Raw genomic sequence first — 23,468 nt, forward strand, 5'->3', positions numbered from 1 at the left:
AGGTCCCTCCTCGGTGGCACCAGGTGCTGCTGGGGTACCGCCAGTGGTTGTGGTGGAGGTGGAAGAGCAGGTAGAGGGCGGTGAGGACTGTGCAGCCAGATTCTCCCTCCCTCTGGGGCCCCTTTCCCCTATCCTTTCGCCGCTCAGTGCCCCCCCCCCGTGAAGCCCGCCACTCTGGGGAAGGGTCTGCCGAGGTGGTGGAGGAGAGGCCTGCCTCTCTTCTGCCAGTGGAGCTGGGCCCTTCCTCTCGTGTGGAGGGCGGAAGGGGCGGGTTGGGTGGCAGCAGTGGGCAGGCAGCGGCGGCCGCCCCCCCCCCCACCCAGGACTGCAGCCACCCAGTGAGAAACGGCCTAGGACAGTGCCCAGGGCGCAGGAGGCCAAGGGCAGTGGTGTGTGGGTGCATTTTGAGGTCCCTGAAAATGCCCCACTCCATGCCCTCTGTGTCCACTGCAGGATGCAGGTCAGCCGTGGCAAAGATCCTGGGCACCTGGGTACGACGACCATGTGGAGGCACATGGAGCGTCACCACCCAGGTCTCCGTGGACAGGCTGACAGCGCTAGTGCGCCTTGTGCATCTGACACTAGGGCGGACAGGGGCAATGTGCCTGTGCCAGCCAAAAGGCAGGCTGCACTGCCAGTCCAGCGGTGGACACAGTTGTCAGGCAGCCAGCGTACTGTTCGTGTGGACCATCATCACCTCACCCGCCTCATAGGAGAGATTATTTCCACCAATGACCAGCTGTTTCAGGTGGTCGAGGGCTCCGGCTTCCGCCGGATACTCCAGTACCTGGCTCCCGATTACAGCATCCTCTCAAGGACCATGTTCAGCCGGAACGTGGTCCCCTCCCTGTACCGCAAGTGCAGGGAGCTCGTGTCGGCCGGGCTGCATGCGGCTCCAGCGGGCACCAGCGTGCATTTCATGACTGACCTCTGGACCAGTGTCAGTGGGATGCACACTGCTTTCCCTGCCCTCACTGCCCACTGGTGGGGACCGGAGAGTGAGGGGACCTCCTTGGGCGATGCTTCCGGGTCCTGCGCGGCTCCCGCTGCACTACGGCACAGGTGGGCCGTTCTGCACGTGGAGACGATGGACACGAGGCACACCGGGGAGGAGGTGGCGGCCATAATCGACCGCCAGATAGAGGAGTGGATTGGCGGGTGTCCACACCTCTCTAGGGGATTCATTGTCACAGACAATGGATCCAACGTTAACGCCACTGTCGAGACAGTCGTGGGCTGTGTGAACATACGGTGTATGGCACACACGTTCCATCTGACTGTCAGGGACGCCCTCGGCCTTAAGGAGCTGAAGGCGTCCCAGGAGAAGGGCTGCCCCCTCCAAGGTGCTGTTGCTGCCACGGCCACGCTTGTTGAGAAGTCTCGCAAGCTGGCCGCCCACTTCCACCGCAGGAAGAAGTCCAGGAGACTGCTTCGCCACAAGCAGGATGACCTTGGGCTTCCTCGCCATCTCATCCCTACGGATGTTGATACATGGTGGAACTCCACCTTCCTCCTGTTCCAGCGCTTGTTGGAGCAGGAGAGAGCCCTTGTCGCCCTGGCGAGGGACGAGTCCTTGGACGTCTGCGACCTCTCGAACGCAGAGTGGAAGCAGATGTCCGAGGCGGTGTCAGCACTCGAGCCCTTCCAGTTTGCCACGAAGGGCTTGTGTGGCGATACCACTCCCTTGAGCCAGGCGTTGCCCAGAGCGATGGGTCTGGATAAGCTGATGGGTGAACTCCAGATTTCTCTGACCACGCCAGAGGGTCGTACTCTGGCTGGGAGGCTGAAGTCTGGGGTTGACAGGCGGCTCGTTGGTGAGCTGGGAGACAGGGAGGAGTATCTCCTTGCTTGTCTCTGTCACCCAGACATCAAGGGCAGGCAATGCGGTTAGTGACGGCGCATTGCCCGGGTGGAGGGACCTCCTGGTACAGAAGGTCAGGGAGGAGAAGGCCGCTATGGCCCGCAGAGACCAGGAGGTTGGTAGTGGTGCGGGGGCAGCCCCCGCCGCCCAACCCGCACCCAGCAGCAGTGTGGGCGGCCAGCCGGCGTCAGCTTCCCCTTCCCCTCCCTCTTCCCAGTCCAGCAGCGTGGCATCCCAGGCAGCGCCATCGCAGCAGCCATTTGCTCCCACCCCGAAATCCACCCAGTGGTTTCAGCGGGTCTGCTATGGCGCCTTGCCTGGTGTGTGGGAGGCTCGACCTGCCAGGCCCCCCTCCAGTGCTGAGCAATGCGTTGCGCAGTACTTGGAGGAGCCTGTGGAGAGAGACGGCATGGACTGCACACAGTTCTGGACGAGCCGCCGCCAAGTCTGGCCGGACCTGGTGGTGGTGGCTGTGCGCCTCCTCTCCTGCCCCCCAACCAGTGTCCAGAGCGAACGGGTGTTTTCACGTGCCAGGGACGTGGTGACACCCTCTCACTCCCGCTTGGACGCTGGGCTGGTGGAGCAGCTGGTCTTCCTTAAGGTTAATCTCCCCCTGCTGGGCTACCCCAAGCTGGAGTTTGAGGTGGTTGAGTGATTACCGTGGGTTGCCCCATGGTTGGTCACCTGCCTGGCTCAACCTCTGTGCTCATCCCTACCCTTCCCCCTTCCACCTCTAGCTGAGCTGACGTGACAGATGCTGAGCCGGGCCAGCCGGTCGCAGCGTGTAGTGCCCACACACAGATGCAGTAGTAGTTGTAGTGCTGCGACTCGCCAGACATTTACAACGCCCACGCCCACCTAAAAAGAAACCCAATGCTGACCAGCAGCACAGGCCCTTATCTCTCCACCTGTCAGCATTTGGGACCTGGCGTAGGCACGGCACACACACCCCCAAAGTAGCACAGCCCTAATAGTACTAGATTCAGCGGCAGCAGCGGGTATACGTTCTAATGCAGTGTTAATATGTAAATAGCAGTATGTAAATAAACATGTAAATAATTTTTTCTTTAAAATCCAATGTTAAAATCCACCCTCAAAATTATGCAAAAGGAAAAAAATGGTAACAAAGGGATAACAAAAAATGAATGCTGAATTTATTGAAAATGTTACCAAAAAATCATGTGTGGGGGGCTTGGTTTACATGGGGAAAAAAAATTAATATTTTTTTTCAATGAAACGAATGAATTATTTTATTTTCTTGACTGTGGTCACTGTTGATGTTGGCTGATGGTGAAAAAACAAAAACCATCAGAATAGCAATGAACTGGCTGCCAACACAACATATTGATTGATAACTATGCAGGGGAGGGAATTGGGTCTCTGTGTGTGTCTGTGCGGTGCAGGCTGTTGTGTTTCTTTCTGTGTGTTGTGTGTCTGTCTGTCTGTGTGAATGGATGCCTAGCACTGTCTGTGTGTGTGGATGCTTTCTGTAGTGTGCTGTCTGTCTGTCTGTGCTGTGTGTCTACATTTTTTTTTCCTTCCCCCCCCTCCAAGACTCCCTCCCCCCGTGCCTCCATCCATCCATCCCCCCATCCTCCCTCCTCCCTCTTCATCACCCTCCATCCTCCCTTCCATGCCCACCTCACCTGCCCCCAAACCCCGGTCTGGCAAGATGATGAGAATCTGGTCTCTCCCACTGAAGCACACACGTGATCACATGTGTGCATAATATGTGGCTGACCAACTCTGAGCCGGACCCTCCTCCCCCTTCAATCCCATCTGCTACATCCCTCTCCCCCTCCAACTCACCCTCCCCTTTCCTCCCCCCTTCCCTCCCTCCCTCCCTCCCCCTCCTAGCTAGCAGCACACACACACACACACACACAACACCTGGTGGCAAACACCAGCACACATGCACTCACACTGGTGCCACCCCCTGCCTTGGGCCTCTCTGTGGTCCTTGAGCAAATATGTGGTGGACCAGAGAACCATTTCTTTCAAGTAAGGCAAAAGGCATGCACTCACTGCGCACACACGAAGAAGAGGTGAAGACAAGAGACAACTACTAGAACCAGCAGCAGCAGGTGAGTGTTGTGTTGTGTTGCTTGCCAATGCCATTGCCCATGCTCAATGCTCAGTCAGTCAGTCTGCTGAAACTAAACTAACTATCATCCTCACACGCAGCTCAGCTGCACTCACTGCACTCACTACACTACACTACAGCTGGTGGTAGAAGATGTCCTGGATTATAACTTTCAAAATCTGTGCTAGGATTGCCTCGCCTCCTCCTGCCTGTAATTGTGCCCTCTCCCCTTGCAGTTGCATCGTGACGGGTTGGTGTGCGTGCGCCGTCTACTCAGCTCTCCTCTTGTTGGCTTGGCTTGCTAGGCAGTGCGCTGCAGCAGGAGATATCTAACCAATGGCCAGTTGGAGCTTCTGGAAGCCGTTGGGCCATGATGGGATCAGGGTCTGGTCTAGAGACATTCAAGGCAGGAAACTGGCTGAAACAATGTCTAACTCTGGCTAATGCCTGTGTTGGACACTGCCTGGGTACCCATCTAATTTCCTCTGATAATTCAAGCAGGTAAGAATGATGGGATATCAATAAAATTCTAATTCTATATATGAATGTATGAGGGGGGGGAGAGAGAGAGGTCAATATTCATAATCTGCTCATGGCAGCTATGACACTTCTCTGTGTGTGGAGATTGTTAAGAGTACCCCCTATGTCAAATTACCCCCAACCCTGTCCTCATTAGCAGGAAGCCACTCTGGCTGACCCCTGAAGAAACAGCCAGCAAGCAGAGAGAATCCCTTGACACAAAGGAAGGGTTAAAGGTGCCTGGTATGTGAATGCAGGAGAACCTGGAGGGGTGAGTAGGCGCTTAAGTGTAAGGCTCTATGGAGTCCTCTTGAGATGCAGAATAACAAATATGACTTTTTCCTGGCATTCCAGGGATCTCCAAATTTAAGATTAAACACCTTCTCTCCAGCATCTATATGACCAGCTGTCCATCCAATATTGACATAAGGAGATTCAAAAGATTACAGATTGCCAACCAATCAAGCATGTTTGGTTGTTCCGTGAATAGGAGACACTCAGGGAAGCCCAGAAATAGCATAGAAAATCCCATTACAGAAAGGAATTAGCTTGATTGTTGACTCCAGTATAGAAATGAAAGAGGAGTCCACCCACTCTTACATCTGGCTATTAACTGCTCATTTCAAAAGATCCAATTTAGTAGAACAAAGAATTCCTTGGCAGTTCCTTTGTCCAAGACACAGTGAGGTGTGCGAGTATCAGGTGCCAGAACTGCCGCTCTGCACCATTACTGCAGAACACCCACAGAGAGAGAGAGAGAGAGAGAGAGAGAGAGAGAGAGAGAGAGAGAGAGAGAGAGAGAGGTTCTCCCAGAGCTCTCTGTCCATCTCCATGCTGCCTGCAGGACTTGTTCACAGACAGGGAAGGGATTGCTCACTCCTGCTGGCTTTCTCCCAAACAAACTCTCCCTTCTGGCCCAACTCCTTCCCAGCTCCTTTGCTTAATCCCTGCTGATGTCACCTCCTTGTCATCTGTCATTTGCCTGGGACAGCTGCTATCCTGTAACTTTTCTGCTTTTCTCTCCCACCTTACCATGCCCTTTCTACCTTCTCCCTATTAGACAGAGCTGGGGATGTAATCCAACCAATGGCTCCCCCTCCCACTGGATAGGCTGCAGCTTGAGGGATGAGAATGCTTCAGAGAATTCCTCTCCAATACACAGTTCTCGCCTCTTGAATGTCTTCTCACAGGAATAGTTCACATATCCCTAGATGGCTTCTTCGGGGTGATGCCTAACAAAAACCAGGCCTCCAGAAAACCATAAAGAGCATACTTAGGGGAAAGATACCAAATCACCTGAGACTTCTTTCTTTCTTTCTTTCTTTCTTTCTTTCTTTCTTTCTTTCTTTCTTTCTTTCTTTCTTTCTTTCTTTCTTGCTCTTTTGCTTTTTTCCAAATGCTGCATACATGGCTGATGGTTATTACATTAACTATGATCCAGGTTTATGAACAAAATGGCATTTTGTCAAGAAAGAGCAGAGAAGCAAAGTCCCCTACTGACTAGACCTTCTGCAGTCCACAGTCCCAAACTAATTCATTTGCAACTCCAAGGTTGCTCTAGACACCAAAAACACTGCTATCAGCAAATCAAAAGTGGTTCTTAGATGCTGTGCAGCAGCCCATTTCCTCACCTCTTCAGTGCTGCTTCTTCATAGGGATGTGCACAAATCGATATTTTCATTTCTCATCAATCAGTTTTTATTACAGCCGTTGGCCAGCCGAGAGATAAAAATGAGAATAACTAATATAACTAATATACACAAATAGTAATTGATAACAAAACACAAGAAAACGGTGTACAAGCATTCAGGATAGATTACTTTGAAAACAGTAAAACAGCTCCTAAAACTAAGACCTTAATCTCATAGCAATATAAAATAAATTGGCCACCACTTTTGTGATCTCACAGCTTGTATCTGCAAGGCAATATTGTCTATTAAAAAGCTCACACCTTCCAGGAAATCTACTTAACGGGGGAAATAAGTTCTTCTCTAATACCTCGATACAAAGAACAATATAACAGAACGTGGGTAACAGTTTCCAGGAGGCCAGAGTCTCAGGGGCAGAGAACTGTCGCTGAAGAATCCTTAGCGAACCTCCTTTCCAAAAGAGAGGAGGGCAGCACATTTAAGCGAGCCCAAGCAAATGCAACCCGAAACTTTTTAAAAGTGAATCGTTGTTAGATAATTTGCACCTCTATCTCCCATGGGGGGGGGAATCCCAAAATATAGGGGAGAGTAGGTCCTGTTAGCTGAAGACGAAAGTTCCTGACGTTCAATGTCATGCAACCATAGAAATAGTATTTCCTTCGCCTTATTATTCTCCAGAGTAAGTAGTCCCAACGGCATCATTTTGTTGTTTACATAAGATAGCCAGGGGTTTGGATTAGAGTCCAACCATAAATAACGGAAGAAAGAAAATTCCCAAATCTCTAAACAGAGTTTAATCCATCTAGCAAAAGTAAATTCCCAAGCTTTACAGGCTATAGGGAAAGACCCAGATTCCAGGCAAAGAACAGAATATGACACACACCTAGGCACTGCAAAGATTGCTCTTAGGAATATAGACTGTACTCTCTCCAATTCAATTGTTAGCCCCTGTATCCATTGCGAGGCTCCAAAAAGTAATTGTGCCACAATCTTAGCCTGAAATACCTGGAGTGCCATAGGTATATACTGGCCTCCTCTAGAATAGCAGAAGTGCAAAAAGGCACTAAGAGTTTTATGGGCTATATGGATGGAGGACAGCCTGTGAGTATTCCAGTTAAGATTATACTCGGGGGGGGGGGGAGCCTAAATGTTTGAATTTGTACACCTGCTCAATATGGTTCTGATTTACTACCCATTTATATAATTTCCTGGATTTCGAAAAAAACAGGACCTCTGATTTTTGATAATTGATAACTAACTTGTTATTGTTGCAATAGCAGACAAAAGCATACAACAATCTTTACAAACCTAGTCTAGTTTGAGATAATACAGCCACTTCATCCAGGTATAAGAACCCCGGCACTCATTTATCAGACAGCTCTGGTGCATGTGAATCCACCTTTTCCAGAGATTGGGCCAGATCATTAATAAAAAGATTAAACAATGTAGGGGCCAAGACACAACCCTTTCTGACCTCACAGTAGAAGGATTCAAATCAGTTAGAGCCCCATTAGTGGCATACCTAACCCGTAACGAAGAGATGGAATAAAGCTGCATCATCAGAAATAACAGTCTCTTATCTATTGTAGTTTTTTCAAGTTTGGACCATAATAAGTGTCTGCAAATGGAATCAAATGCAGATTTTAAATCTATAAAAGCAAGAAAAAGTTTGCCTTTAGGGCCACTAGAATATTTCTTCACGAGATGAGACAAGATCATACAGTGATCAAGAGTAGAGGGGCTTGCTCTAATACCTGCTTGCTCCATCCCAAGAATCTGATTCTCTGAGATCCATGCCTCAAGCTTATCCAATAGATAAAGAGCATATAGCATACCAAACACGGACAACAAGCTTAAGGTCCCAGAATTAGTTGGATCCAAATGAGAACCATTTTAAAATATGGGAACAACTATTGCTGTTTTCCATTGCTCTGGTATAATTCCTGTGCAGTTAATAGATGTAAATAAATTGGCTAAAACTAAGTCCCACCATTCTATATTAGCTTTTAATAGTTCTGGAAGAATAAGGTCTGGACCAGGGGCTTTTCCAATTTTTAAACGTCCTACTAAATTTGTTATTTCTGCAAGACTAACAGGAGGCCAATGGGGTAACACATCAGTCAGAGGTGGTCAAAAACCTGGCTAGACTGTGCACCATTATAAACAGTGAAAAAAGTGGGTTTCCCATGATCTAGCCAAAGTCCCTAATCATCTCAGCAATGGCCCGAGTCACGAGATGTGGTTTTGGGCGATCGGACCGCTTTCCCAGAGATTGCACCCACTGATGATGATCGGTCAGTTTTTCTTGCCTAGGAGCAGGAGCCACTGGCCGCTTGCTGCCGCCACTACTGCTAGTCGAGGCACTGGGCCTACTGCCACTGCCAGCAGAGGTCTCCACACCTGAGTGCCGCCGGCACAGGTGCGACAACAGACCCGAGGGAGTGAAGTGCTTAGGGTCCTTGCCTCTGCTGACCAGCGCCTTGCAGTGGGTGCACTCAGCATGGGTGGGATCACCAGGGTGAAGCTCAAAGTGATCCCAGACCACACTGCTGGACTCTCCTGCGACACAAGGTCGCTTGGGTGGTGGCAGCTTTGCTGGTTCCTTCTCGGGCATGCCACCACCACCACTGCCCTCAGAGCTGGCCTGAGAAGGCCCAGGGACAGGAGGGCTTCCCTCTGCCTGAGCCTCCTCAGATGCAACCCTGGCCACCCCCCTCCAGGGACCGGTGGGGAGGGCGGCAAGGTGGATCTGGCTGGACTTCCAGCCTCCTCCACCAGCACCACCTCCTCAGCTGCCACAGGAAGTTCTTCTTCCCTGGCTAGCTGGGAGGCCCTCCCCCCGAAATTCTGCCCGGCCGCAGGGAAGAAAGTCTAGCCTGTGCGCCGAAGCAGGGCCGGGGGTGACTCGGGGAATAAGCCCCTCTGGCCGCCCCTTGCCACGACCAGCAGGGAAGAAAAGCCTCCCCCTTCCTTGCACCCTCCCTCTTTCTGCTGCTCTACCAGCCCTCCCAGCCATGGTTTGGGGGCTTCTTTTAAAAATGTAAAGGGGGGGCAGAGTGGATGGGGTTGTCTCAGGGGGCAGGTAGACTCAGAGGTCCAAAAAGAGGGGCTGCTGTGATGGCTTGTGGACTGGAGTGGAGTGCCTCCTTGCTTAAGGCTTGTTGGCACAAATTCTGTGGCTGGCTAAATCAGAAGCTGCCGTGTAATGTGTATCACACAGAGTTTAGCTAGAGGGACTGGGAGTTAGGTGTGTGTGTGACACGACAGAAGCAGGCTGCCACAGAACATGAAATAAAATAATGCCACTTAGCTTGTGGCACTGCTGCGCACACACACTGCAGTGACCGTGGAGGAGTTCTTTAAGGCTGGCCCAGTGCACTCACCAAGAAGAACAGGGAATTACAGCTATTCTCTGTCTGTGGTTCTTGGAATGGAAGTGAGTTAGAAAAGTATCAAAATCTAATTACACAGATTAGGATTGTTACACAGATTAGGATTAGGATTGCTGGAACAACAATGATGTTGCTGTCAATATCACAGGCACAGAAGATGAAAAAGTAACTGAATTGTGCTGGGCCTACCTACACACAAGTCAATCAAACAATGTGTGTTTCAATTCACAAATGATGGGCAAAGAAATGACTGGGTGGGCAATGGGCAGGCTAGGGGCTTTCAACATTTCTAAAAAAGCAACAACACAAAAGTGTATGCAGGACTCAGGACAGGAGGAGTCAGTGCTGAGACACTCGAGCTGAATTAATCCTAGATTAGCTCAAGCACTGGAACAGGCTCAGGCTCCTTTCCTCTTTTAAAAAAATTACTTGGGAGGGGAAAAAGGAATTATTTATTTAAAGCACTACAAGGCTACGCTTCTAGTCTACTCTACAGTTGAACCACCACCTACTACTACCTAGCTAATGGGGATCTAGCCTATAGACTCTAAGGCTACACACTCTGAAGAACCCCTATTTAAAACCCAATCTTCCAAATATCACAAAACTTTTAGAGAACAGTTCAACCCCAAAACCTTAACTTCTCTCCAAACAGGGATAAAATAAACCACAAATACACAATTCATGGGAGACTAGAGAAAGACGTGTGGTGTGTGTGTGTATGTGTGTGTAAAATATAAATGGCTGGGCCACTCTCACTCAGTTGAAGGCTTCTCCAACGCTGGGTCTCTGTAGTCCACCTCTGAGGGTCTGGTCACAGGAGGATGGCACACTGGGCCTGGAATGGAAGTGCAGGCAGGCAGGCAGAGGCAGCAGTGATGATTGATTTTCTCTCTCTACAGCAGGAAGAAGTAGCAAAAAATCGGGGGGGGGGGTTAAAAAGGAGGGGAAAACCCCCGCCTTTTCTACCAATATTCTCTCTTGCTCAATTTTTAAAAAGACAGAAAATGCAGGAGAGAGAGAATGGCTGCACAGTCAGCAGGCTGGCCTTGCAGCAAGGCAGATTTTTTTTAAAAAAATTCTCCTCCTCCTCTTCTTTTTTTCTCAAAAAAAGAGAGGCTGAAATCAAGCAGGAAAGGCAGGCAACCAGCAAGGCAGAGCAATGGCATAAATGCTGAACAATAGCACCCACACGAATCGCTGAGCAAAATGGAGGCAAGGCTGAGTAAGCAGGGCAATAGAGCTCTCTCTTCTCCCACACAAGGCAGCAGGAAGGAAGAAAATGGCTACTGGTGGCCCTTTAAATACCCTCCTGCAAAGCCCTCCAAAAATTGCCCCAAGCTTGACCCTTCCTCCACCTCCCCCTGGCCAATGGGGGGGGGTCATTCACTAATCAACACCAAATATGGTCAATCCTCTGCAGGTCGGACCTTTTCAATTAAAGTTAATGTGAAGCTATTTTTGCATTGAAATCAATGGAGGCAAAAAGGCGGGAAATTCAAATAGACGTCATTCTGAAAATGGAGGGGGGAGAAGAAGGCAAGGCAGGCACTTTATTGGCCACAAAATGGAGGGCCGAGACAACAAATATTTCGGATCTGAAACAGGGGTGATTCGTTTCGGATCCGAAAATTTCAGGGGGCTTGGAGGGTGATTCGTTTTGGGTCCGAATCACCTGAAATCAGCCGTTTTGGGTACAGATCGTTCTGTACCCGAAACGTTTCGCACATCCCTAATTTAAACCATACCACACACTTCCTAAACCACCCGATGCAGGAACTATTCAACCACTGTAAAGAGCAACACGGCCTCTCGGAAATATGAACTCATGATATCCCTCTTCCCATCCCCTTATTTTGCTATATATTGCTCAATTCAAATTTCAGCCAAGATACCCAAGACTCCATTTCATGTTTTTGTGCCCAGGTATTCTGAGTACATCCCATCCAAATAATTACGGCGTGTTGCCTATTTTATTTTTTAAAAAATGTTGAAATGCAGTTTACAAGCGCCAAGGCTTTAACAGCTCATCATACTGCGGTTCACAACGGGGTATAAAAATCCTCACTCCTGTCAGCCTTGGTTGGCATCTCTTGTCCTCTGTGACCAGAAATTCTCATTCAAATCTCTACCATTGACTTCCTGTAGCTATGAAGCGTTCTTCCCTTCTCCTCCTTGTCTTCTTGGAGCTTCTCTTTCCAGATCCAGAGTTGGGAGGGGCTGGAAAGGTGGCCTGATCAGGAATGGAACCACTTTTATAGACCTTTCTCCTTTCAGAGGCTCTAAACATCTTTCCCAACACACTGTGGAAACATAGCTGTTTTATTCTCCTCTTGGGGGTGGGGCTGACATTAATGGGCTGCTCCTGTTTCAGTTATTCAGGGTATTTCAGCTTTGTCTGTATTTTGGGGATACTTATGCTATTATATTGCTATATATTTCTAGGTTGATTGGTTTTACTGAGATTTTTTCCTGGGTGATGGTCCTTATATTTGAACTCTTCTTGTGTGCTGCCTTGGTCTGACCTTTCATTGGAAAGGTGGTAGAAGACTATAAAATGAAATTCAATTTTTTTTGAAGCATTCAAACACTCAAAATGGAGTATTAGATGCACATGGCAAAGACCTACAGCAAAGAAGAACTAATCTGCCTACTTTCCTTTCACTAGAATCTTAATTGATATGATTAGAAGGGTATTCACATATATAGGCTAATTAAGGCTAGGACAGCCCAGCTTGGATTAACCTGCATGCGTGAAGCACCGGGAGTGCGGTCACACCTAGCGCTGCCTCCACACCAAACCCCGTTCTTGAATTCAGCATTTAGCCGAGGTTAAGCAAACCGCAGGTATGGGTGATTGCCGCCAGGTTAAGTGGGTGGGTGAGAAAGATGCCTGGAAAATGCTGAGTGGAAAGACTAGGTGGGTACATGTTCTAATGCCTGCCACGACACACCCACCTAGCCTACCTGCAAAATCTTCATGCTTCTTCAGCCCTGTAATTCCCAAGGTGGTGATGCAAGAGTGCCTGGCTCAGGTGAACAAGGGCATTTTCAGTAAGCCATGTGATGGTTTGGAATCTGCAAATGGATACTCAGATCCAGCCAATTAGGTGGACACCACCTCAGATCTTCCTGGAAGGGACTTTCTCAATTCCAGATTTAATCAACCACGTGAGTTGGCTGCTTCTTCTGTGGAGTTGTTCTACTGGCACTTCCGGTCACTTGCTGTAATTAATCCAGACACAAATTGCTTTGGAAGCAGTTTGTGCTGTCTTCTCCCTTCTTATTCAGATTCAATCCTTCAGGCACTGTTTGCTCCTAGTTGCTCAAGAATCCTTTATCATCTCGCATTTCCATCAGAAAAGAGGAAGAATGAATAAGAACATCACAAGAACCCTGCAGGATCAGGCCAAAGGCCTATCTAGTCCAACCTCCTGTTTCCCAAAGTGGCCCACCACCAGATGCCTCTGGGAAGTTCACAGGCAAGAACTGAGGACTTGCCCCCTCTCTGAATGCAACAAGGATCCGAGTAAAAGAGGCTCATACTGAAGTGTTGTTTTGGAGAAGAAAACAGCAGAGACCAAACCACCGGCTCCCACGGGGTATTTCTGTACAGGAGGAGACTCAAAAGAGATGGTGGCAAATAGGGAGAGGATTGCATGACCTGCCCCTCCCCAAGATCATTAACAATCCTTGGTAGAGCTTCCACCAGTCTCTCTCCTCTGAGACAAAACGAAGTGAAATTCCTCCCTGTTCATAGCAAAATGCCTTACAACCTCTTTGAAGAGCAGGCATGGTGGGAGACAGAACACAGCACATTTCCAGCCCCGATCAAGTCTAAAACAATCCAAAACTAGTTTATGTAAGTAGACATAGTAATCAGGACAGTTTACAGGCAAACAAGCCAAAATGGTTAAAATGCACATGCAAAGTACCTCTCTGCCTGTAAGGAGGCTCAATAAATATAACGTCTTAAGTTGCAGTTCACAAAACAAAATCCTGAATGATGCGTCTAGGAGCCACACAGCATGGTCTCAGGTAACAAAGCTAAACTAAGACAGAATTAACATTCTGGAAAGAATCACCACAAGAGCTCCTCCCATGAGCTCTTCCCATGAGCACTACCACCCCAGCTAACTTTGTTCAAAAGCTGACAGTTTCCTTTACAGGGAAGATGTTATGCCATCAATTCCTGGCGACTACAGAGCCATGTGGTTTTCCTTGGTACAATATAGGAGGGGTTTACCATTGCCATCTCTCGTGCAGTATGAGATGATGCCTTTCAGCATCTTCCTATATTGCTGCTGCCTAGTAGTGTGCACGGATCGGTTCGGAGGCCATTCCACTGGCCTCCGAACCGATCCGGACAAGGGGTGGTTTTGGTTCGGGAGGGTTGGGGGGGGGTTCCATTAAGGGCGGGGGGGGCTTTACTCACCCCTCCCGCGCTTTGCTGCTCTGGCGCCATAATTATTTTTAAAAATGCGCCGCAGAATTGCTCGCCGCTCCGGGGCTCCTTCTTGACTTCAAAATCGGGTGGCAGGATACTTCCCTGCCGCCCCCGAAGCCCCCTCAAGCCATTTGAGCTCTTGAAATCTCGCCCGGACCGAGTGCTAAAGCGCTCGGGCGGGCGGCGGGGAGATGTCCGTCCGTCCGCCCGCCCCCTTCCCTGCCTTCTGCGAAGTGCAGGGAGCCAGTGCCGAGCCGCGGGTCCGCGGTCCGGTGCACACCCCTACTGCTGCCTGATATGGCTGTTCCCCATAGTCTGAGAAACATACCAGCAGGGATTCAAACGCTCAAACTCTTGCTCCCTTAACAATTTACTTCCCTGCTGCACTAGAAGGTTGGAAATTTAGCATCTTCTGCAGAAAGAGATACCGCCAGGTGCTAATTGCAAACTTCCCCTTAAAGATAGGCAAACATCCGAGGATCCGATTGCTCAGACCCTTCTTTCAAAAGCTTAATGTCTCCCCATGATTGTAGCAGATTCCAGAGATGACAATAGGGGACTGCATTTCCCTTTGGGGTACATAAGAACATTTAGACCTTTTCCTGTCCTGAAAAAAGTACCTGATTAACTGATTATCAAGCTATTACCAGACACAAATTGCACATAACAGCCAGGCCCAGCCAAAATGGTAGCAATCGTCATTTCCTATAAATATGGGTGACATTGCTCCTTTCCTACCAGCAAGGACAGAAAAGCAAGAAAGAGACAAGGCGAAGCAAAAGGAGGCAAGTACTTCTGTATGCTTCTGACCAAGTCTTGGGGCCCCCAAGCGAATCTGAGACCAACACACATGGGAAAGTCATATAGGGATTCGATAGAGAAGAATCTACAGTCCCAAGTTGAGTTGGAAGGCTCCTCTGGGAAGAGCAGACACAGCTGAGAAGCTGAGCAAGCCTTTCTAAGCATCTAGCCTTTTCTCCCTCAAACAAACTAACCAGAAGAGGAGAGTTTTGCAGGGGCTGTTTCTCTTTAAGGGTTAGGTCTTAGTCTCTCCATCTTTGTGAGTGATACTTGTTAGGGTTCCTTGCTAGGGTTCCTTGTTAGGGTTAAGATATCAGAGGGCTAGGAGTTCTTAGGGTTCCCTAAAGGCACTGTTTGCTGATTAGTGGGGGTGGAGTCAGCTAGGGCTGGGCGGGGCCCCACATTCCTTTCCTTTGGCTCTCATCCTGTGTGACAGTTGGAAGGCTACTCTACATATGAGGTGAAGGCCCGAGAACATAGCGAACAGGGATAGCAAACAGGACGTAGGAGTTTTGCAGGAGTTTGGTGGGAAGTGTGCGGGGGAGCCTGGAACGAGCCCCTGAAATCTCAATCGCAATCGCGATCACAAGGAGCCTGGTGGAGAAGAGAACGTAAGTACATATCCCTCCCTCATATCCCTCATATTCTTGGGAAAGGCTGTTTGGACAGTTAAATAGCTGGCCATTACAGCTGAGGCCTATCCTAACAAAATATCTAATAAACGGACAATAAGCTCCCTAAATACTGTAAAGAGCTAACTAAAACAGTATGAAGATAGAAGGTCAGCAGGGGAAGGGGCACTTCCCAGTGTATTGCACAGAGTGCCACATGTACGACTATTTGCCCCATGGGCAGAAGTCGTGGGTGTGTGCTCGGTGCAAGAAGCTCCTGATGCCTTCCTATTGATGGTCAGATCAAAAGACAAATGCTAGAATTCCAGCATCTGAACAAGTCCAGAAGAGCTGCAAAGTGTGGCCTTGGCTGCAGATTCCCAAACCACCTATATGCAAACTGCAGGTGGGGGGAGGGGCGGAGGATGTTGTTATTTTTGCCCAAGAGCCCTTAGGCTTTAGGTATGGATTGGAGAAGGTGGATAGAGAGGGCAACAATTAAAGTCCCACTTCTGGTCATCAGTACACTCCAACAGCTGATGCAGAGAAATGATTAAAACCATATATACCTCAACGTCTCCTTGATGAAACCACTATATGAAGCAATCGTTCACCCAGTTTAAAAAACAACATGGCCTTCGGTGCAATAAGAACTGATTTCCAAAATGCACAGATGGGTCGATATGGTATTTCTCTTGCCACCATCTCCTTACTTTGCGAAATAGCCAATATGCCCAAGTCTCCACTGAACCTTTTTGTGCTGAGGTGTCCCAATTACAGAACAACAACCCCTCCCAAAAAAGCACTGGATGTTGCATACTTAAAAAAACCCAAACACCTATGTTGAAATTTAGCATACAATTGCCAAGGCTGCAAGAGCACATCATATTCCAGTTCCAGATATGGTATAAAAGGCCCATAAATCCTTCCTCCGGTCACCCTTGCCATCTCTTCTCCTCTTTGATCAAACGTGTTCTAAGACCCACTGCCAAATTACCACTGCTATGAAGCATTCTTATCTGCTCTTCATTGCCTGCTTGGTGCTCTTACTTGATCCAGGTAAGTTTTTGTTTTCCCCTTTTTAGAAATATTTCTGGTCATTCCCACTGACTGAGGCTGCCATCCTTCCCACACTCACCTGGGAGCAAGTCCTGTTGAACTCAAGAGAGTGTATTAAGGAGCAAAGCCACCTCGGCTTCAGCTGTAAGGAGGGAATCCCCTGGAGAAGGACAGCAAGACAGGTATGCAAATCTACTCATGGCATCTATAAAAGCAGAGCTTGTGCTCACTGGACTTCTTCAATCTGTCTAGCTTCTTATAGATTGGCCTCGCACAGGTCCAGCTGCTTTCAAACACATCCCGTTTCTCTCCAGGGCTAACTATCAAAAGGTGCTACCTTGGGAAAGTTTGATTGATTGTTTGATTGATTGATTGTTTGTTTGTTTGATTGATTAAGTGCAGTCAAGTCGGTGTCACTTCTTAGCCACCACATAGATAGATTCTTTCCAGCACGATCATTCTTCAACTTGGCCTTTAAGGTCTCTCAGTGTTGCATTGATTGTTGTCGTAATCTAGTCCATCCACCTTGTTATTGGTCATCTACTCCTCTTTCCTTCAACTTCCCCCTGCATTATGGACTTCTCTCAGGAGCTGGATCTTCGCATAATGTGTCCAAAGTATGATAGTTGGAGCCTGGTCATTTGTGCCTCGAGTGAAAATTCTAGATAGATTTGTTCTATGATCCATTGGTTTGTTTTCCTGGCTGTCCACGGTATCCTCCAAATTCTTCTCCAGCACCAAATTTCAAAAGCGTCAATACTTTTTCTATCATGTTTCTTCAAAGTTCAGCTTTCACATCCATAGAGTGTCATGGGAAAAACCATTGTCGAAACGATCCTAATCTTTGTAGGTTTAGACATGTCACACATCTAAATATTCTTTTGATGGCCTTCATTGCAACCCTACCAAATGCTAGTCTACTGGATCCTTCACTATTGACGGTCAATCCTAAACAGTAGAAGATATCCACCACTTCAATCTCTTCATTATTAATTCTGAGGCTGCTTGCTGTACCCACTGTCATTAGTTTAGTCTTCTTGACATTTAGTCGCAATCCCTTTTTTTCACTGTGCTCCTTGACTTTCATTACTAGAGATTGCATATCATCTGCATTCTCAGCTATCAGAGTGGTGTCATCAGCGTAGTGCAGGTTTTGATGTTTTTTCCTACATCTTTAAAACCACGTTCATCTGCTTCCAATCCAGATTCTCTCATGATATGTTCAGCATATATGTTGAATAAATAAGAAGAAAGTAGACAGCCTTGTCTTACTCCTTTGACGATCTGCAACCGGTCTGTTTCACCATATTCCGTCTGGACTGTGGCTTCCTGTCCTGTGTATAGGTTTCTCAGGACAATGAGATGTTCTGGGAGACCCATTTTCCTAAGGATATGTCACAACTTGACATGGTCAACACAATCAAAGGCTTTTCTGTAGTCAATAAGGCACATATCGACTTCTTTTTGGCATACTTTGACTTTCTCAATTATACTGTGTGCATCAGCAATAATGTCTCTTGTTCTCTGTCCTTTTCTGAAACCAGCTATACATAACTCAGGGAATCTGGTACTCCCACTTCCACTGCGTTGGAAGATCTTGGGCATTATTTAGCTAGCATGTGAAATTAAGGACATTGTGCGATGGTTTGTGCAATCTGTTAGGTCTCCTTTCTACGGTATGAGTATGTAGACTGACCTCTTCCAATCGGTTGCCCACTGTGTCATTCTCCAAATTTGCTGGCATAGTTTGGTTAGAGACTTGACTGATTCTTCTTTTATTTCCTGCCATATTTCTGTGGCTATTCCATCAATTCGTGTAGCCTTCTGACTTGGTAATGACAGAGTGCTGATTTAACTTCATCTTCCTGTAATAGAGGTTCTTGCAAGTAGAAGAACTCTAGAATTTTATTTTAGAGTATCTTGGATATTGATATCCCTGCTGTACAGATTTTCAAAATACTCCTTCCATCTCTGTTTGATCCTCTCTGAATCAGTTACTATTTGTCCTTTGGCATCCCTTAACATACCAATTTGAGGTTGGAACCTCCCTCTGAGTTCATAGATCTTTTGGAAAAGTTGCCTTGTTTTTCCATATCTATTTCCATCCTCAAGGTCTTTACGGATGTGGTTGTAGTACTGCTCCATTTCTCTTCTAACAGCTCTCTGAATTTCCCTATGAAGTTTCTTGCTGATGTCTTTATCTTTCTTGATTTGGGCTTCTCTCCTCTTGGAAATTTCCACTGTCTGTTCTGACATCCATTTTGCTTTCTTTTGTTTCTTGGTCTTTGGCAGTCTTTTTTCACATTCATCCTTAACAACTTCTTTGATTTCATTCCACAGTTCCTCTGGTTCCCCATCAATGAGGTTCAGAACTTCAAATAAAAGCAACACCATTCCTTCTTCCCCACCCCCACCCCCCACCGTTTCCTGACAAATAAACGGTATGGTTTTCTGACTGAAAGTGTCCTATTCCAGTCCATTTTAATTCACTGATGCCCAAGATGTCAATCTGTGGTCGATTCCTTTCATCTTTCACTTTGTCAGGCTTTCCCATATTCATGCTTCTTACGTTCCACCTTCCCATTGTAATTCTGTCTTTTCAGCTTCGGATTTTCTTTTCCCACATGGCAACATTAGCTGCTAGACATCCAAAAGGCTTTAATCTAAATGGTCATAAATACCATTGGAACTCTGAGAGATCCACGGTTCTTCCTCAGTAGGATATTGAGTACCATCTGGCCTGAGGGGCCCATCATCTATCCATGGGGTTTTCTTGGTAAAATACAGGAGTGATTTACCATTGCCTACTCCTGCACAGTATGAAAAGATGACTTTGTCATTGTGACTGAAGTGATCATCCACCTCCAGCACCTTCCTATATCGCTGCTGACCAATATTGGTGCCTGCTTCCTTTAGCTGGGTAGCTGGGATGACCTATGCACTTCATTCATTCCTCCCAGGAACACTCCCTTCCCCGCCACAATGAAGCAGCAAAGCAGGACTTGGGTGGGGGGAGGTTTAATTGAACACAGCCTGTTCTAAGTTCCTTGAAGGGAGGTGGATACAACATTTTATTTGAGTGGATCAATCTCCACTATTAACTATTTAACCTTTGACCATGGTGAAGTTGAAAGGCTTGAAAAGTCTGGGGGTAGCCCACAAAATTGTTTGCTCTCTGGCTGAAGGAAAGCATGCATTCTGCGGGAGACCATTGGATCCAAGTGCTCCTTTCCAGGTGCCATTTGTTGGGGTCTGTAATTATTTAGAAAAGCGTCAATGGGAAGCTACGAACTCCAGTTACAGAGTAGAGTGTAGAGTTTAGTTGTTGCAGTCATTTGAAGAGCACGCATGGAGTGCGCTTTGGAGCTGAAGTGCCAATGAAGCTACACTCAGAAACCAAAACACAGGATGACATCCAGAAATATCTGGAAGGTCTCACCAATGCAGACGGAGTAGTTCCAAGAATGCTGGGTCTGTTCTTTCTCCCCAGGGCCCTCCTGCTAAACATCAGGGCCAGAATGTTCCATGTGTCCAGTGAGTGGATTGACACACCAGCAGATGGAGAGCAAGGGTGGTAACAGCATTGATACAGAGTTGTTATAGAGGGGCTGCAATTCTGATGAAAGTAGCTTGAGATAAGGGGCAACATCCCAGAGAACTTGGTCCCTAAGAATAGGTGCTTAGCTAGATTTATTATCAGTCCTCCACCTAGTGCATATGGGAGGGCTAGAAATTCCAGGACAATGGAACATGGCACTTAGAAAGGCAGTCTTGGCCTCCTTCTTATTGGCTATCTTCTCTGTTTTGGCTTCCCTCCAGTAAGCTATCCTCTTTATATAGGAATGGAACTTTTCCCTTCCAAGCATCATTATTGCCATTCATCTTTGTGACTCTTTCGAGTGATGCTGACAAGTCTTTCCCCTCTCTCTTCTCTTTGTAGCTGCCTTCCTCTGTGTGCAGGCTGAAGATGGGGAGGACAACCAGGGAGAAGTCTTGGAAGTGGTCCCCCAGCAGCAGCCTTTTCTGGACGTGGAGGAAAGAGCTCCATTCAAACCAGGTAACTTGTGGGTAGGAAGCTGGAATGTTCGAGTTGTTTCCAACTGCAATGGGGCAATGCCAGCGTTGTGTTGCTCCTGATTTTGCCCACATCATTGGCTGACCTCCTGAGTGAATTAGTCAGCAGAAGTCCCACAGAAATGATGAATAGGTCAAGTTAGCCACTGCTTTGAAGGAAAAGGTTCTGCAAGTGTATTATGTAGCAAAAGAAACAAGTAATAAGAGATTAGTAAAAGCAAAAACAGGTCTCATTAAAAACAAAACACAGTAAAAATTGCAGATAAAAACAGCATTGCCGCAAGAAGAAGAAGAAGAAGAAGAAGAAGCAGCAGCAGCAGCAGCATACCTTCCCTGGGATTGAGCTTCATATGTTCGGTGCGACACCAGGCAAGGCCTTCTCCCATGTCCCACATCACCCACACACATACCTTCAGCAGGCTGTGAGACCTGAGCCCCAACCAGCATTTCAGTAGGCTGCCCACTGAATATGTTTAAAGGGCTTCAAGCATATCGGCCGGCCCTGTCTCAGCATGTCACTCACTCTCCCATCCCCACCCTTCATGCTTAGAGCAGTGTTCCTGCTCTATAATGTGATAATGGTGATGGGAGGCCTCTCCATAATTGGGAGTCCCTACAACTGTACCCAATTTGGTTCATATTGGTCTAGGCGTTGTGAAGTTGATGGTGGGGGACAGGGATGGACACACACACGAACACGTGCGCACAAACACACACACGCACAGCCGGGAGATCTCATAAGCCTACTGGAATGTAGGCTAATAAGGTGTTCAATTTTATCTTCTGTAAAAGGCAGATACACTGCCTTCGGAGAGCTTGTGAAGATTTTAAGTGTAACTATGAAGGGAAGAACGTCTTCAAGAATTCTAAATCTGTTTTCAGCAGGAGGAAAGAAGGTCTCAGAGCACAGGCAGATTGTATGCCATGGTGAGCCTGGCATCAGACTAAGGTGGCAATGTGTGTGAAGTGGGCAGAAGAGATAAGCTGAAGACTCTATATCCTATTCTGGAGAATATGTGAGTGATGGAGTGGAAAGAGGGCCTCTGAGCATGGGCAGAGTGTATTCTATGCTTTCTTAACTCTCAGCCCCCCCAGCCCCAGTGACCACCAGCTGCCACTCGGCATAACGCTCATTCCTCAAGCTAGAACCAAGTTTTTCCTTATCTCACCCGAATTAGCAAGGCCTGCTGGAGAAAAGAATCAGGCGGCGGGTATATTACCTGCTACACAAACTCACCATCAAGCATTATTGAGATCACTCAACTTCAAGCAAAATCCAAACATTGAAGCACCAACTGCCACTCTTCACAGCTTCACAAACCCATTGACTGAGGAGAGTGATGATCTCTTCAATCTGGCCACAAAGGCAGTCCAGCCTGAGAAAGTCAAAGAAGATACCGGTAAGCAAAGTGAAATTGGGAAGGAAGAAGCGACTTGAAAGTTTTGTCTCTGAGTGAGTGTATGAAGCAGGGAATCATCAACCTGTGGGCTCCAATGGGAAAATGGAAGCTGCAGACCTTTAAGGACATTGTGGGGGGGGGGGTGGGGATAAAAGTGATCGCGCTGGAGATAGTGCGATTGAGCTGAAAGAAGACAAAAACCTTTTTGCTCGAGTGTTATTGGTGACAAAATCCTTCCCCGGACTGCTCCTGCCTGCCATCCCTCACCTCTGTAATCAAGAGTTCCAGCGCTGGTCAGCTTCCTCCCATCTCAGTGGGTGGGTGGGTGGGGGGATGAAAAGAGGACTAGCCAATAGCAAGGCATCTGATTTGCATTTGGAACTGAGGCTCTTGGGAGGGGAAGAATTCAACAATTGCCTTTAAAAGAATCAAATGCACGCCTGGTTCCTTTGCTTGCCTGAGCGAAAACACTGAGTAATTATATTTGTTGGTGTCAGGGGCGTAGCAAGGTTGGAGTGGGCCCAGAGACAAGATTTTAAAATGTGCCCCCCCCCACTCAAAGTCCAGGGCCTCCGCACACCCCAGGCCCCCAAGGATTTAAGTCTGATATTCCAAAATAAGTATGCTGCCTGCAAATACATTTCACTGAATACACACACGCACACGTCACAATATATAGTGATATACATTGAGTACTATACATTTGTATTACTTTTAATGCCTAGAACACACTAGAAATATGAATAATTAAAATGGCCCCCTCGCTGCAGATTAGCAAAGGAGACTGTCAACCATGCCTAGGTTTGTTTTCTCAGAATTCTGAACAAATTCAGTCAAGTTTGATTCCAGGAGGTTTTTCACAGGAGGCTTTTAAAGCCCTTTAAGGCACATCTCCTCTGGAATAGAGGTGCTGCATTCACATGTTGGCCAGATTTACCCTGAAGTCCCTGCAAGTTATTGGGGAGCAGTTCACACACAAGAAAAATAAAATAAAATAAAAGCACAAAACATGCTTCCCAGTTCTCACTCAGACCTTCTGGGTTGCAAAACAACTTGAACATAAGTGCATTTATAAATGAATGAATGAATAAATAAAATTAATAAAATACTGTTTCTTCCAGAAGTTTTTGTAATTTTCTGCCATGAAACAAGCCATTTAGAGGACTTTTTAGATAGTTTTTTTAAAGCCAACAAATTTTCCAAGCTGTTTAAAAATAAATATTCAGAGACTTCTCAGTCCCTCCCTCCCCATATCAAAGCCCTATGGCAAGCAGATGCCTATATATCCGCGGGGGGGGGGGCGGGGAAGGTAACCACAAAAAGGAGTTCACACTCTACCTGGCAGCAAGGGGTCTTCTGCTGCAGAGGCCAGGGGTGGCCACTCTGGCTGCCTCCTCCTTCCTGGCTGGCTTGGGCCCTACTCGAGTTCAGGCTTCACAGAGGCCTACACGGAGGCCTCCGTGGAAGCCCCATTGCCCACCCGCCGATCAGCTGAGAGGCGGGAGAAAAGCAGCTCTTTGCAGCTTGCCTGCTGCTTTGATTGCCGGCCAGGAGAACAAGCTGGAGAGACGG

General features: G+C 47.6%; 2 long non-coding RNA genes across 4 annotated transcripts; one reads left to right on the plus strand and one right to left on the minus strand.

The window, feature by feature from the left end:
- Positions 1 to 3,745: 3,745 nt before the first annotated feature.
- On the minus strand, positions 3,746 to 23,451 carry LOC128324296 (uncharacterized). Of its 2 annotated transcripts, none has more exons than XR_008306775.1 (4): positions 23,235 to 23,451; positions 21,734 to 21,872; positions 6,095 to 10,400; positions 3,746 to 5,862 (listed from the first exon to the last, which is right to left on the minus strand). It is a non-coding gene; the product is annotated as an uncharacterized LOC128324296 (long non-coding RNA). The 2 variants fall into 2 exon arrangements; XR_008306774.1 differs by having other exon boundaries at positions 3,746 to 5,893.
- On the plus strand, positions 4,208 to 21,627 carry LOC128324299 (uncharacterized). 2 transcript variants are annotated; one of them, XR_008306780.1, is made up of 4 exons: positions 4,208 to 4,445; positions 16,449 to 16,604; positions 20,363 to 20,479; positions 21,379 to 21,627. It is a non-coding gene; the product is annotated as an uncharacterized LOC128324299 (long non-coding RNA). The 2 variants fall into 2 exon arrangements; XR_008306781.1 differs by lacking the exons at positions 4,208 to 4,445; positions 16,449 to 16,604 and adding an exon at positions 15,196 to 15,363.
- Positions 23,452 to 23,468: the final 17 nt, after the last annotated feature.

Source organism: Hemicordylus capensis, chromosome 1 (assembly GCF_027244095.1).
Source record: "Hemicordylus capensis ecotype Gifberg chromosome 1, rHemCap1.1.pri, whole genome shotgun sequence".
NCBI classification, from domain to species: domain Eukaryota; kingdom Metazoa; phylum Chordata; class Lepidosauria; order Squamata; family Cordylidae; genus Hemicordylus; species Hemicordylus capensis.